Here is a 14,942-nt window from a genome sequence, read left to right on the forward strand (position 1 = left end):
TTGATATAATGAATTATATTAATTTTTCAACTGTTGAGCCAGCCTTGTGTTTCCAGGATAAACTCAACTTGGTCATGATGTGATATTTCTATTATATATTGCTAATATTTTGTTCAAATTTTTTGCATCTGTCTTCACAAAGGATATCAGATTTCTAGTCTCTTTCTCTTTTTTTAATGTCTTTGTTTGGTTTTGGCATTAGGAAATTATTGGTCTCATACCATGTTTTGGGAAGAGCTTCCTCCAGTCTGGTTTGAGCTGGTTAGAGTAAACACACATATATAGTTTGATATCTTTTGATTTAAGAAACGGGTGAGGGGTTTTATATATATATAGATAGATATAGATATATCTATATCTATATCTATATGTATAGATATAGATAGATATAGATATAGATATAGATATAGATATAGATATAGATATAGCTATATGCATGCTCAACTTTGCAAAGGTAGGGGTGGTTGGAGGCCATGGGACCAAAGATTTATGGGAGAGAATGACCCTCCTCAAGGTATATCTTAAAAAAAAATGTTTATTTATTTTTGAAAAAGAGAATCCCAAGCACTCCTTGTACTGTCAGAGCAGAGCCTGACACCAGGCTCGATGCCACGAATCATGAGACCATGATCTGAGCCAAAATCAAGAGTCAGATACTCAACCAACTGAACCATCCAGGCACCCCCAAAGTGTATCTTTTTATATATTGACTTTTCAAAACAAAGCATGTTATCTTCCATATTCAAAATAAGATAGGGATGGGAAAAATCTTAAACTATTAAAATAAATGAACCTGTCTGTATTTTAATCTAGTGCTATACCTATATTGTAAGGGAAGAATGAGTCTAAATGATTCATTAACACAGTATTTGACTATTTACCCTCAACTTGGGTGGAGGAAGAGGGAGGGATTGCAAACAAATCTTGAACTCTTTCTACTAGAGTTTATTTTTGTAGTGACATAGGCAAAGCAGCTCTGGGTCATTTTTAGGTGTATCATGCATTGGCTAAATATTTAGATTATTGGAGCCAGGGCCTGAGGATGGAGGGACGTGCAAATATGGAAAGGGGAAAGGCAGAAATTAATCCTGTGGAGATGGATTGAAATTAAAGGTATTAATGTGAAGTCATTATTTTTGCAACTAGTATGTATATGTGTGCACAAATGTGTATCTACGTGTGGCATGTATGTACACATATATTTGTATGCGTGTGTGTGTGTATATATATATATACACACATATATATGTATATATACACATATATGTATATATATGTATATACACATATATCTGTATACATACGTGTATATATACACATACATACACATATATATGTATATATATGTGTATATATATATGTATATATATGTGTATATATATATGTATATATATATATATATATATGCATTTGTATATTTCCTGGTAACTCCAGCAAAAAGGCTGAGAAGAAAAGAACAATGAGAACACTTAATTCCCAAATCTTGGTCTGTACCACTGTTCCCAGCACAGAGGAACCAGAGATCTTCAGAGAATTGGCTGATTGCAGGTCTGGGCAGGGTACATACCAGGTGACCTGTATCCTTTTCTTTTTTTATGTACTAGAAAGTAAAAAATTTTTTTTTAAATGGGAGCATTTCATAAGAAGCCTGTTGGGTTTCCTACTGGTTCATTCAGTCTGTATTAATTTAATCATAAATAAGTATAATAATTAATTATGAACCAGTAGAAATAAGAATCATTATTCATAGTAAATAAACTGATAAATGAATAAGTAGAGAAGGGAGGTCTCTTGCTTACAGTAGAATTCTAAGTTCTAGAGCTGGAAAATCGTCAATTTGCAGCCATTATAGTAAAGATAAGACAGGGCAAGAAATAACAAAATCGAGGGAGCATGTTGATGAGGTGAAGGTTATTTCCATGGTATTAAAGTGTCTTCCAACAAATGACTTATTATTTGCAAGGTACAAAATTAGGTTTATACGTTGGTGACAACAACGTGGGGCAAATGACTACCATGTGATTTCAGATATGACATCCTGAGGGGACATACCATCATCTGTGTGGTAACCTGGCCCAAACTGCATAACCTGAATCTCATCATGAGGAAACATTAGACAGACTCAACTGAGGAGCATTCTACTTAGAGGAGGGAGGGGCACCTGGGTGGCTCAGTTAAGTGTCCAACTCTGGATTTTGGCTCAGGTCATGATCTCATGATTTATGGGATCAAGCCATCCTTCCTCGGGCTCTGCACTGACAGCATGGAGCCTGCTTGGGATTCTCTCTCTCCTCCTCTGTCTGCCCCACCCCTGTGTGTACACGCACATGCACATGCTCTCTTTCTCAAAAATTAAAACATTTTAAAAAGTGGGGGATGGAGCTGTGTTCTTCCAAAAATTGAATGTCATAAAAGACAGGGCAATGTTCTGTATTAAAGAAGGCTTAAGAGAGATAATCACTAACTGCACCACCTGACCCTATACTGGATGGGGGGAAAATACTATAAAAGGATAGTATTGAAGGACCCATTGAAAAAATTGGGGATGTGGATACTAGAGAAAATAAAAACATTGTAACACTGTTCAAATTACTGAAGATTACTCTGGTTATAAAAGAGAATATCTCTATTCTTAGGAAATGCATAGTGAGTCAATGGAGCAAAGGGCTGTGATGTTATATAATTTATCTTTGGTTTGTTTAGAGGAAAAATAGTGTGAGTGTGTGTGTCCGTGTGAATGGAAAGGAAGTGCAAGAGAATCCATGAGCACAGACGATAAAACAAAGAGGGTAACATTAACAATTGGTGACTTTAGGCATAGTGGTGGTTTTTAATTCTTATATTTGCAGCTTTTATGTAAGTCTGAAATTATTTCCAAACCACATATTTAAAACACTTAAAAATATCTGCCCTTTATTTTTAGAGTTTCTTTATTTATAAAGAGTATGGTTCTTTGTCTGGAACCAGTTTGGAATGAACATTTTTGTAATATTTTCCTGTGTGTTGGTGTTGTGCCTCTGCCAGCCAACCATTGTTGAATATGACAGCAGTTAGTGGAAAATAAGTGTCACTGTGTGGACAGCTAGAATTTAAGACCTGATTTGGGGAGGGGAACTATTTACTACAGCGATTACTTTAATTTTCTAGAAGTATTGGCTACAATGCCTATTGAAGTCTTTCGAGTTGTTATCACTTAACTGTTGAAATACTAGAATGATTATTTTACATCAAAAATCTATTGCCCCTGATTAGATATTCTTGTTTTGTAAACTCAGGAAGATTGTAATTTTTAGCCTAAGAGTGTAATTACTTATTTGTTCGTTAAAAAAATGTTTATTGAATGCCTACTGTGTGCCATAACCCTTTCTAGGCATTGAAGGTATAGCACCAAACAAAACAAAGCTCTTGCCCTTGTGGGTTTTATGTTTTTGTGGGAGGATATAGACAAACAGGAAAGAAGTGAAATAAATTTATGTTAGTAACATTGGAGAAAAATAGGTAGATTAGGGATGCTGGGAGTAAAATTGTTACAGTTTTAAAAAGAGTGGACAGGAAAGATTTAGTTCAGGAGACAAATATTTGTGCAAAGATCTGAAGATAGTGTAGGAGTGAGGCATGTAGAGATAATCATCTCCTGGAAAAGCATTTGGGCAGAGAGACTAGCAAGTGTAAAGGCTCTGAGGCAGGAGTTATGTCTAGCGTGAATACGGAATTGCAAGGAGGTCAGTAGGAAATGAGGTCAGAGGTAATAGGGGCCGAATTATGTAGGTTCTTTTTATGCTATTTTAAAGATTGTGGCATTTACTCTGGGATGAGAAGCCATTAGGAGATTTTGGGCACAGATGTTACATTGTATGAGTTATGTAAGATTATCAGGATCACTCTGACTGCTTTGATGAGAAAGGACTGAAGTGGGGCAAGGGTAGATGTTGGGAGGCCAGTTACTAAACTATGGGAAAAATCCAAGTGACAGATGATACTTATTCTGGTTAAAGTCTTTAGATGATGGGAGGTGGTCAGAATCTGGATGCATTTTGTAGACAGAGTCAGTACAGTTTGCTATTGGATGGAGAAAGGGTAAATACTTGAACTTTAGTGATTAGTGAGAAGAGGAGAAGGAAGCCAAGGAGGTGAGGAGAGACCAGTGAGATAGGATGAAACCAGGAGAAACTTTGTTCTAGAAGCCAGATAGAGAAGATATCAGGGTTTGATGAGTCATACCAGTTGGCTGTAGATAGGTCAAGAAAGATGAGAACTTGGATTCAATAATAATATGTAGGTGACCTTCAAGTTCAATGGCATATTGGGGAGCAAAAGTCTCATTAGAATGTATTCAATTTGAATTGAAGAATCTTGGAAACAGAGTATGGTCATCTCTTTTGTGACCTTTTGCAAAAAAGGAATCAGAGAAACTAGCCAGAAACTAGAGAGGTGATGGTAGGTTCAAAGGTTCCTTGTTATTGTTTGTTTTCTAATGATTGAAAACACACACACACACACACACACACACACAGACACACACACACACACACAAATGGTTTGCTTCATAATATGGAGGAAATTAGGAAATTGATGATGGAGAGGAGAGAATTGGACCTTACTAGAGCAATGTTCTTGAAAGGTAGGGGCATGATATCTATTTTCAAAGTGGAGGAGTTAGACTTTTTGACCCAAAAAGTTCAAGCATAGTAGAAGAGTAAATCTGTAGATTTTGGTGAGTGGGTAAGTGTGGTTCTAGAAGTTCTCTTCTGATTGCTTATATATATATAGGAATCAAGGACAACATGTAGAGTAACTCAGATCTTAGGTGGCTTTTTTTTTTTTTTTTCTTGAATGATGCAGATTAGGTGATCTGCCAGGAGTCCTGAGAAGCAGCAGGAGGGCTGTAGCCATGCTTGTTAAATTTTTTTTTTTTTTGAGACATTTAGGTTTTTGTTACTCTTCAGTCTAATTGGTTTGTATAACACTTAGGAAGAGATTATAAAAATTTTTTTTTCTTAATTTTTTTAAATGTTTATTTATTTTTGACAGAGAGAGAGAGAGAGAGACAGAGCATGAGTGGGGGAGGGGCAGAGAGAGAGGGAGACACAGAATCTGAAGCAGGCTCCAGGCTCTGAGCTGTCAGCACAGAGCCCGACGCGGGGCTCGAACTCACAGACAACGAGATCATGACCTGAGCCGAAGTCAGACACTCAACCAACTGAACCACCCAGGCTCCCCTAAAAATTTTTTTTAATGTTTTTATTTTTCAGAGAGACAGAGCATGAGCAGGGGAGGGGCAGAGAGAGGGAGACACAGAATCTGAAACAGGCTCCAGGCTCTGAGCTGTCAGCACAGAGCCCGACGCGGGGCTCGAACTCACAGACAACAAGATCATGACCTGAGCCGAAGTCAGACACTCAACCAACTGAACCACCCAGGCTCCCCTAAAAATTTTTTTTAATGTTTTTATTTTTCAGAGAGACAGAGCATGAGCAGGGGAGGGGCAGAGAGAGGGAGACACAGAATCTGAAACAGGCTCCAGGCTCTGAGCTGTCAGCACAGAGCCCAACGCGGGGCTCGAACTCACAGACTGCGAGATCATGACCTGAGCCGAAGTCAGACGCTTAACCGACTGAGCCACCCAGGCGCTCCGGGCAGGGATTCTTAAAACACTTTTGGGGCTCTGGAAAAATTTTTTTCCCATTGATCTTCGAGCCAAAAAGTATGAATATAAGGTCCTTAGAATTTTCATTAAATTGTAGGCTCTTAAAGACATATTTAAGCCAAGGAGGTAAAGCTAATTGTCTAGTCAAGTCTGGAATCTCTGTGGTCTTCTGAATTATATAATTTAATTTGGAAATTCAGTTTTCATACCTGTGTGCATATTCATGTATTCAAACTCAACCTGTTGACAATATAGCTGACTTATTCTAAATTAGAGGCAACCAGAGCATGAAATAAAAATGTGTAAAATGTCAAAGTCAAAATAAGAACTCTGCCTAAAGTGTGATTTATTTATTTTACTTGAGAGAGAAAGACCCAGGGGAGTGCGTGCGTACCCAGGCAGTGGAGGGGAAGAGGGAGAGAGAGAGGGAGAGGAAGGGAGAGAAAGAAAAAGAAAGAAAAGAAAAAAGAAAAGAAAGAGAAAATATTAAGCAGGTTCTATGTTCAGCACAAGCCCATTGCAGCACTTGATCCCACCACCAGGGGGTCATGACTTGAGCTGAAATCAAAAATTGGGCGCCACCCAGGTGCCCCTAAAGTGTGATTTAAATTGTGATTTGGGTAAACCTGATATTTGAAATTATATTGCATTTTGCAGTTAGCATGCATTGAAATCATGTCAAAGTATTTACCCTTGGTGAATTTATATTAAAATATTAAAGTGGGTAAAGCCAAATAATCATCAAAGATGCTAAAATTTCTAGGAAATAATAAGTAAAGGCAGACAGCCGAGGAAGAATTGGCAAAATGTCTGAATAGGCATTTCATAAAAGAGGAAACGTGAATTAGCCAATAAATCTGAAGAAATTCTCAGTATCTTTCATCAACAGGAAAATGCAAAGTTAGGCCACAATTCTATGCCATTTTACACCCCAAAATTAACTTAGCATTACTAAGTATTGGATGTGGTTCAGTATGAACTACCTGTTGCTGTTGGGATTATAAATTCCTAAACACACTTTGGGGAAAGTAAAAATTGGCATCTTCATGAAAAATTGAACATAGACGTATTCATCAACTACTAGGCAGAAACTTAAGAGAAACTTTGGCACACGGGCCATAGGAGATGCCTATGAGAACTTTTGTAACAGAAATGCTCATAATAGGAAAAAAATCTTGGGAGAAGAATAAGATACTATTGTAAAGAAAATGGATAATTCACTTATGATATATTTATACAATGCAGAATTATTCTACAGTAAAAGGAATGAGCTACAACTGATGCAGCAACTGGATGAATCTTTAAACGTAATACTGAATGAAAAAGTCAAACCGAGAAGACCGGAGCTATTTAATACCATTTTCACAGAATTCAACAGCAAACGAAATGAAACCCTATGTTGTTGGGGGATATATACATATGTTTTAAATCTTTTAAAAAATCAAGTAACGATAAAATATAGCCTAGCAGTTGCAGCAGACAGAAGGGATGAGAGAGGTGGGGGCATGGATTTGGGGGGAGCCAGTCAGGAAAACATTACCATTAACTTCTATTTAGGTTCTCCAGTGGGGGGAGGAGCAGGTACCTGGGTGTTCCCTCTATTATTGTCCTTTGAATTTAAAACATGTTACAAGGGGCGCCTGGGTGGCTCAGTCAGTTAAGCGTCCGACTTCGGCTCAGGTCACAGTCTGACGGTCCGGTCCGTGAGTTCGAGGTCGCGTCGGGCTCTGGACTGATGGCTCAGAGCCTGGAGCCTGCTTCCGATTCTGTGTCTCCCTCTCTCTCTGCCCTCCCCCGTTCATGCTCTGTCTCTCTCTGTCTCAAAAATAAATGTTAAAAAAAAAATTAAAAAATAAATAAAATAAAACATGTTACAAATAACTCTTGTAGTAACAATAAGTTAGAAAGTAGGGGAAGCATATTCTGAAGTCACAGTTTAGAAGACACGTCATCACTTCTGCTTATTCCCTTACTGCCACTTAAATTCCTAATGTCACTCAGTTTTATACCAGAGGTATCTTCTTTTATTAGTCTTTTATCTGATTAAGCCTGTGTCTGCCATTTGTCAAGCCACTCAGGAACTACTTGTTGGATGAATAACTGAATGAATGACTTGGGAAAATAATTCAGGATTTTTCTTAGAAACTACTTAAGAGGGAGATTTTGAAAAATACTTTTCCTTCCACTACTAGCTGGGTGAGATGGACAGCAAAACTAGGTTATTATTGCAGAGACTTTTGAATGATAATGGACTGTATATTTGAAGGCAGTATTTCTTTTTTTTTAAAGTAAAACTCTTTTAATTTTTTAAAAGTAATCTCTGAGATCAGGAGTCACACACTCTACCTACCGAGTCAACAAGGTGTTCTTTGAAGGCAGTATTTCTGGTTATGTTTTAACTATTGTAATATGATCAGAGAGATTAACAAATACATGACAAAAACAAATAGTTGATCAGAACAGCAGACAGAAAGCCCACGGGAATTAGTCCAAGCTCCTCAGTTTTGAATAAAGGCACTTTGGGACTAAAGAAATAATTGATTAAGATCATAGAATTTGTTGAGAACAGAGTTAGGAAAGACCAGAACCTAGATCTCATGATTCATATACTAGGATTTTCATATTGAAATACTGAATGGTAAATAAAATATTTTTTTCAGACTTTTTGTTTTGTTTTTTAAAGTAATCTCTGTACCCAGTGTGGAGCTTGAACATATAACTCAGAGATGAAGAGTCTCATGCTCTGTCGACTGAGCCAGCCAGGCACCCCAAATAAAACAAACATTTGAATGTCCTGTAGAAGGCATGCTTAACAACTTAAGCGTGGGTTATAACCATTAAGTAGGAAGCAGTGTTTTCTGATTTTAAGTTAGGGCAAACTACAGTTAGCTTCAGATACTTGACAAATATACCTAGAGAACTAACAAGAATTTTTTGCTTTTTTGGCTCATAAAAGCAAAAAAAGAGTGTGATCTGTGATGTACAAATGAACACTGGACTGGAAATGGGGAAGAATTAGGTTCTGAACCTGGCCCTGCCACTAAGTAACTGTGTTGTCATTGATTCTTTGCATAATTTTTCCTGGTCTTAGTAGATGGTTTAGAGAGACCAGATTTAAATGACTATATTTTTTGTGGACAGATTTTATCTGTCTTAAATAAGTCATTGTCATGTGTTCCATTATTAAATCATTGGCCACAAATAAGGAGACAAAGAGGGAATCAGTTGAAAATGAATGACTCATTATGCCAATACATATTCTGAAAATAAACTTTTTTTTTTTTCTTTTTTTCTTACATCACAGGTATAATACTTCTCCACATCTGCTTCAGGAAGAAAGTGCCTGCCATTCCTATTGTTTCTACGCAGGTTCATGCCAGCCCAGAACGGAGAATCAGGTCAGTTTTAGGATTGTTTTGTCTGTCGAATAAGGAGCCAAGAGCAAGAATCATGATAGTCTTTCTTGCATCATTGTATTGTAGCAAGACCACTGAACTCTGCCCCAGAAGAGCTGGGTTTCAAGCCTTCTTTCCCATTGATGGCTGGGTAAGCTTAGGCAAACCTTTCCTGAATGGCTTGTAGTTTTCTGCACCCCTCCCCCCCACCAAAAAGGATATATTAGAATAAATTATCTTCAGTTTCAATTATAGCTTTAAAGCATTGTTACTTTTATTGTAGGTACCTACATAGAATAAAATCGTATTGTTAAAACATCAATTTCATTCTTTTTTTCCCCTGGAAAAATCTAGTTGTAAGCACAAGCTTTGGAACTCTAACCTATTGTATTGTAGTTCCTTGGAGTGACTAGTTTAAATGATGAGCTACGTTGTAAGGGACTCAAGAGTATTCTTGCTATCTGGTTGCCTTAGTTTTAGTATTTTACTTTGCTTTATTGTTACTGAAACATTTTTTACATGAGGTTATTAGTCCTTCAATAATGTTCTTCAGCTTTAGAGAGGATACCTTTTTGACCATGTTAGTTCTCTATTGATTGTACGTGACACAATTCAAATATCTTAAACAGAAAGGGGAAGTTATCAGGCTTTTGGATATATCCCAGGGGATACCAAAAGCTCTGGGGGCATGGAAATGCAGCTGGGCTGTACAAGAAGAACCCAGAAACCAAAGACAGTCAGGTTTCCCTCACACTGTCAGTGTGGCGCTTCTCCTGTGCGTCTGTGTCACTATCTTTGGAGAACTGGCTTTCTTCATGTTTCCATTCCTTGTCATGGGAAGCATGGTTTTCACCACTTCCCTACACTCTGTATTTTAAACTTCAAACTCCCAAAGAAAGGCTAACGAACGCTTAAGTACCCTATCCCAGATTCCCCAGAACAGACTCTGATTCTTTAGTCAGGTGTCCCTAAGCAAGTTGTGCTTTGGGGCAGGGTCATTTTAAAACTTGGCAATGGCTATCTTCCCATCTTTGTTTCAAAGCCTGTTGTCCAAAAAGGATCTGATTTATTCCTACTACAATACACGTGGCTAATAATAGAGGCTTACCCTTTCTTTTTTTTTTTTTTTTTTTTTTAATTTTTTTAAATTTTTATTTATTTTTGAGACAGAGAGAGACAGAGCATGAACAGGGGAGGGGCAGAGAGAGAGGGAGACACAGAATCTGAAACAGGCTCCAGGCTCTGAGCTGTCAGCACAGAGCCCGACGCGGGGCTCGAACTCACGGACCGCGAGATCATGACCTGAGCCGAAGTCAGATGCTCAACCGACCGAGCCACCCAGGCACCCCAAGGCTTACCCTTTCTAGGAGTATTTGTATTTCAGTTGGGATCAAACATTAAGCTGTATTTCCAAAACTGTGTAGAAGTGAAAATGTGAGTTCTAGTAGATAAAAATGATTAATATAGATGAAAGAAAAACATTAGGGATTGAAAGGCAGTATTTTAGGGTTTGGAGATGGAAGAAAATGAGTAACCCATGTTTGTATACTTAATGGAGGGCAGATAGATAATCACATATTTTTTTTAGCTTATTTTGAGAAAGAGTATGAGCCAGTGCACACACTCAAGCAGGGGAGGGGCCGAGAGAGAGAGGGAGAGAGAAAAATCCCAAGCAGGCTCCACACTGTCAGTGCAGAGCCCAATTCGGAGCTCGAACTGACAAACTCTTGAGATCCTGACCTGAGCCGAAATCAAGAGTCAGATGCTGAACCAACTGAGCTACCCAGGTGCCCTGCACATATATATTTCTAAGGTTGCAGTGGTACAAAATTTAATACAGCAAGTAAAAGAAAAGCTTTTCTATTTAACTTTCTGAAAACAAGATTTGAAGGTAAGGGAAAGGACCATTAGGTTTAGTCTCAGCTCAACTATTAACTATGATTTTGCCTAAATCACTTATTCTTTGTGCACCTCAGTTTACTGAATCTGGGCCACTTACCAGCTGCATGACCTTAACTTCAAGACATCAGTTTTCTTCATCTTAAAAATGGAATTGGTGATAGTGATACCTCACAGGTTTCTTGTGAGGAATTACTATATGTTAAGTGTACAGAAAAGCTCCTGGCACATCAGCAGTATCACTTTTTGAAATGAGTGGATTAAATTACAGGATTGTTGGAGTCCCAGGTAACTTAAAAAAAAATAAAAAGAAATCTGTGGTCTAAGATATTTCTGATACGACCAACATCTTTTTTTCAGAATTAAGACTTAGAAGCCTTGGCCGTCTACTTGAGCCCTGTGTTAAGGCTAGTTTTGGTACTGCCAACAAAAGTTATTTTGAATTAAGTGTAGGTATTAGTTCTCTATGGCTACATGTATTAATTTGTTAGGGCTGCTGTAGCAAATTACTACAAACTGGATAACTTAAGCAACAGAAATTTATCTTTTAATGTTTATTTATTTTGAGAGAGAGAGAGAGAGAGAGAGCATGCAAGTTGGGGAAGGCCAGAGAAAAAGGGAGAGAGAGAATCCCAAAAATCCCAAGAGCCGATGCAGGGCTTGAACTTAGAAAACCGTGAGATCGTGACCTGAGCTGAAGTCAAGAGTCAGACGCTTAACTGACTGAGTCACCCAGGAGCCCCAATTTATTTATTTTTAAAAGTTTATATGTTTATTTTGAGAGAGAGAGAGAGAGAGAGAGAGAAATTAGGGGAAGGGCAGAGAGAGGGAGAGAGAGAGAATCCCAAGCAGGCTCCCTGCTGTCGGCAAACCATAAGATCATGACCTGAGCCAAAATCAAGAGTCAGACGCTTAACTGACCGAGCCACCCAGGTGCCCCGAGACATATATTGAGAGAGTTTAAAAAGTTCAAGGAATTGAACTCCATACAGTATGAAAAGTGCGGATATATTTAACGTGAAGATTAAAATACAAATTTTTAATTTTTTATAATTAGAAAAAAATGCAAGTTGAAAATTAAAATAGCATTACAAATTAGACTATTGGGATTTTAAATTTTAGTTCAGTTTTTCTTTATTTCAAGAAATGATACCCTAAGTTTGGGACTTAGAAATCATTTTTTATATGAATTTTTTTTAAGTTTATTTATTTTGGGGGAGAGTGTGCACATGTAGTGTGCTCTGCACCAACAGCACAGATGTGGGGTTCCACCTCGCTAACCGTGAGATCATGACCTGAGCCGAAATCAAGAGTTGGATGCTTAACCACCTGCGCGATCCAGGTGCCCCAGAAATATAAATCATTTTTATCACACTTTATATCCCCTTTTGTGATACTTTTTTTTCCGCCTTAGAGTTTTGGTTTATTGTCTAGAGCTAGAGGTTTCTATGACTTCCATCTCTGAGTTGTTTTTGACCGCAAGTATCCCTTATTTGGCTCTTGTTTTGAGGACAGTTTATGTATTGATCTTTATTGATAGTGTGATTAAAAATATTGCATAATGGGTGCCTGGGTGGCTCAGTCGGTTAAGCCTCTGACTTCAGCTCAGGTCACGATCTCACAGTTCATGAGTTCGAGCCCCACGTCAGGCTCAGTGCTGACGGCTCAGAGCCTGGAGCCTGCTTCGGATTCTGTGTCTCCCTCTCTCTCTGCCCCTCTCCCGCTCGTGCTCTGTCTCTCTCAAAAATAAACAAACATTAAAAAATTTTAAAAAAATATATTGTATAAAGATTTAAAAGCAGATATTAGTGAGAACTGCAGTGTAGTACATGTTTTGGTTAAGGCACCAAACTCAGTCATATTTCCAGGTTTCAGTCATGGTGTCGTTGCTTACAGCTCTTTGTCCTAGTACATATTTCTTAATTTCTCTTCTTATTTCCTATCTGTAAACTGAGTGTACTAATAGTATTTAATAGAAGTATCATAAGGGTTAAACAAGGTAATGCTTACAAAGTCCTTAACGCTGTACCTGGCACATTGTAAGTAAAAGCTAAATTTATGTTAGCTCCCATTCATTGTTGCAAACAATGGCCTTAAATCATTTTTATCTCTGAGTTTTTTAAGATTAGAATATCAACAAAACAGTGTTCTGCCGACGAAAATGCAAAAACCTTCGTGTTTAGTTGATTACACAGTTCATTAGCATATTGGCTTTATTTTTGAAAGGCAGAATAGAGTTTGCCTAAAAGGATATGAGTTTAGAGCCATTGCTTAAATTATTGACTAAGAAAGGCAGGAAGGGATTGGAGAAATAAGTGTGCTTTTTTGCTGTAGGTCTCAAGAGCTTTTTTGTAGTCCCCAAATACATACGTATGTGGTATAATGTATCTGTAACACAAGGATGTCAACTTTTCATTTTCGTTTTCTTCTTAAACTTTTACCACTAGCCACTCCTCCCCCCTCCCCCTTTTTTTTGTTCTGTTTTGACCTGGGGGAAAGGAGTGGGAGAAGGGATGTCCATTCCCTTTACAGTTTTATACAGGACTTGTCATTGCTGGTCTTCTTACCTGTGGTAGGATTGCCCCTTGCTCCTGTTTTATGAAGATCTCTGCTAATAAGGCACCATTAGGTGTATTGATGTGGTTGTGAGTTGACTGTGGCCACTTAGGAACATCCTAAGAAAGCTAAACTCCAGGGTGCTTGGGTGGCAAAGTTGGGTAAGCATCCAACTTCCACTCAGGTCATGATCTCACGTTTCTGTTTGTGAGTTCAAGCCCGGCATCAGGCTCTGTTGCTGTCAGTGCAGATGGTGCTTTGGATTCTCTGTCTCCCCCTCTCTCTGCCCCTCCCCCGACCCTGCAAGCTAAATTCCTTCTCCCTGTAGAAGAAGGATCTATGCCTAAATTGAGGGAAATGTGGAATTAAGAGGAAGTCTCCTGTTCACATACATTGTGGTCCTAATTTGGTGTCAGCTTTACATTGTCTGAGCACATTTTTGTGTGTGTTTTATTTAAATGAAAATGAAGAAGGCCACTGCTCTCCTTAGGAGTTTGTAATTTGGAAGTGTTATACAACAAATGATATAGAAAGAAGAGAGGAAACGGGAGAAGATCTGAAGTATAATCTCTCAAGCTGGTTTATTATTTTCTTTGTGTGTGGTGGAGGAGGAACCTCAAAAAGCCTAGCCTAGAATTATTTTTGGAAAGTAAAGATCCAGTATGTTTTGATGGAATCAAGGATAGTTATGACTATGTCTATATGCTGAAGTAGAAAGTGAGTTAAAGAATGGTTCCAAAACATATAGAGAAGGAAGGACACATTCTTTTTTTTTTTCTTCAATTTTTAAAGTATCTTGATTTTTAAAATAAACATTCAGATACTTAGTTCTTTTTTACCGCTCCAAAGAGCTGAAATAATTTATAATGGTCTGTGCTCTCTCCCTTCCATTTTTCCTCCTTCCCTTCTTAGTATCTGTCCCCATAATTTTTGACCTTTCAGTTTGGATCTTTTATATTTGGTCTTACTGCATGTTTTGTAGGAAGCAAATCACATTGTCATGTGTTCATGATGCAAGAGTTGTTTTCCTCCTTACGGTATCTCTAGCTCTTTCTTAACTATGTAATTGCCTCGTCCAAAAAAAAAAAAAAAAAAATGTTTCAAAAAGCCCCATAGGGATGAATTTTTGAAGTTATCTCAGAACCAGTCATGGTTCAAAACGCAAACTTTTTGGGATCAGAGGCTAAGATTTGGTTTATTTTTTAAAATCTTTTAATGTCAAAAAAAATCTTTTCAAATATTTTTACCTTCTTCCAACATCAGTAGATTAGCCTGTTGCTTTGCTCTATCTAAGTGGGTATTCAGGAATAAGGGCTTCCTTTTAGGGTCAGAGGTTGTTGAAGGAAAGCTTTTACAAAATCTTAGGAAAAGGCAAGCTGTCCCCCATTAAAGAACAGTTCTTAGTTTACTGGTGCAGAGGCCATGTGATAGAATTAAGTTTTTTA

At 37.8% G+C, this 14,942-nt stretch overlaps 1 protein-coding gene across 6 annotated transcripts in view; it reads left to right on the top strand.

The window, feature by feature from the left end:
- The window catches only part of WDFY3 (WD repeat and FYVE domain containing 3), a 274,952-nt gene that overhangs the window by 24,380 nt on the left and 235,630 nt on the right, over nt 1-14,942 (top strand). For all 6 annotated transcript variants that reach the window (XM_042984249.1, XM_042984248.1, XM_042984246.1 and 3 more), the window contains one exon: nt 8,952-9,045. The gene's annotated coding sequence lies outside the window, so the exon portion shown is untranslated. Of the gene's footprint in view, nt 1-8,951; nt 9,046-14,942 lie in introns of those variants that run through there.

This window comes from Panthera tigris, chromosome B1, assembly GCF_018350195.1.
Source record: "Panthera tigris isolate Pti1 chromosome B1, P.tigris_Pti1_mat1.1, whole genome shotgun sequence".
Lineage (NCBI taxonomy): Eukaryota > Metazoa > Chordata > Mammalia > Carnivora > Felidae > Panthera > Panthera tigris.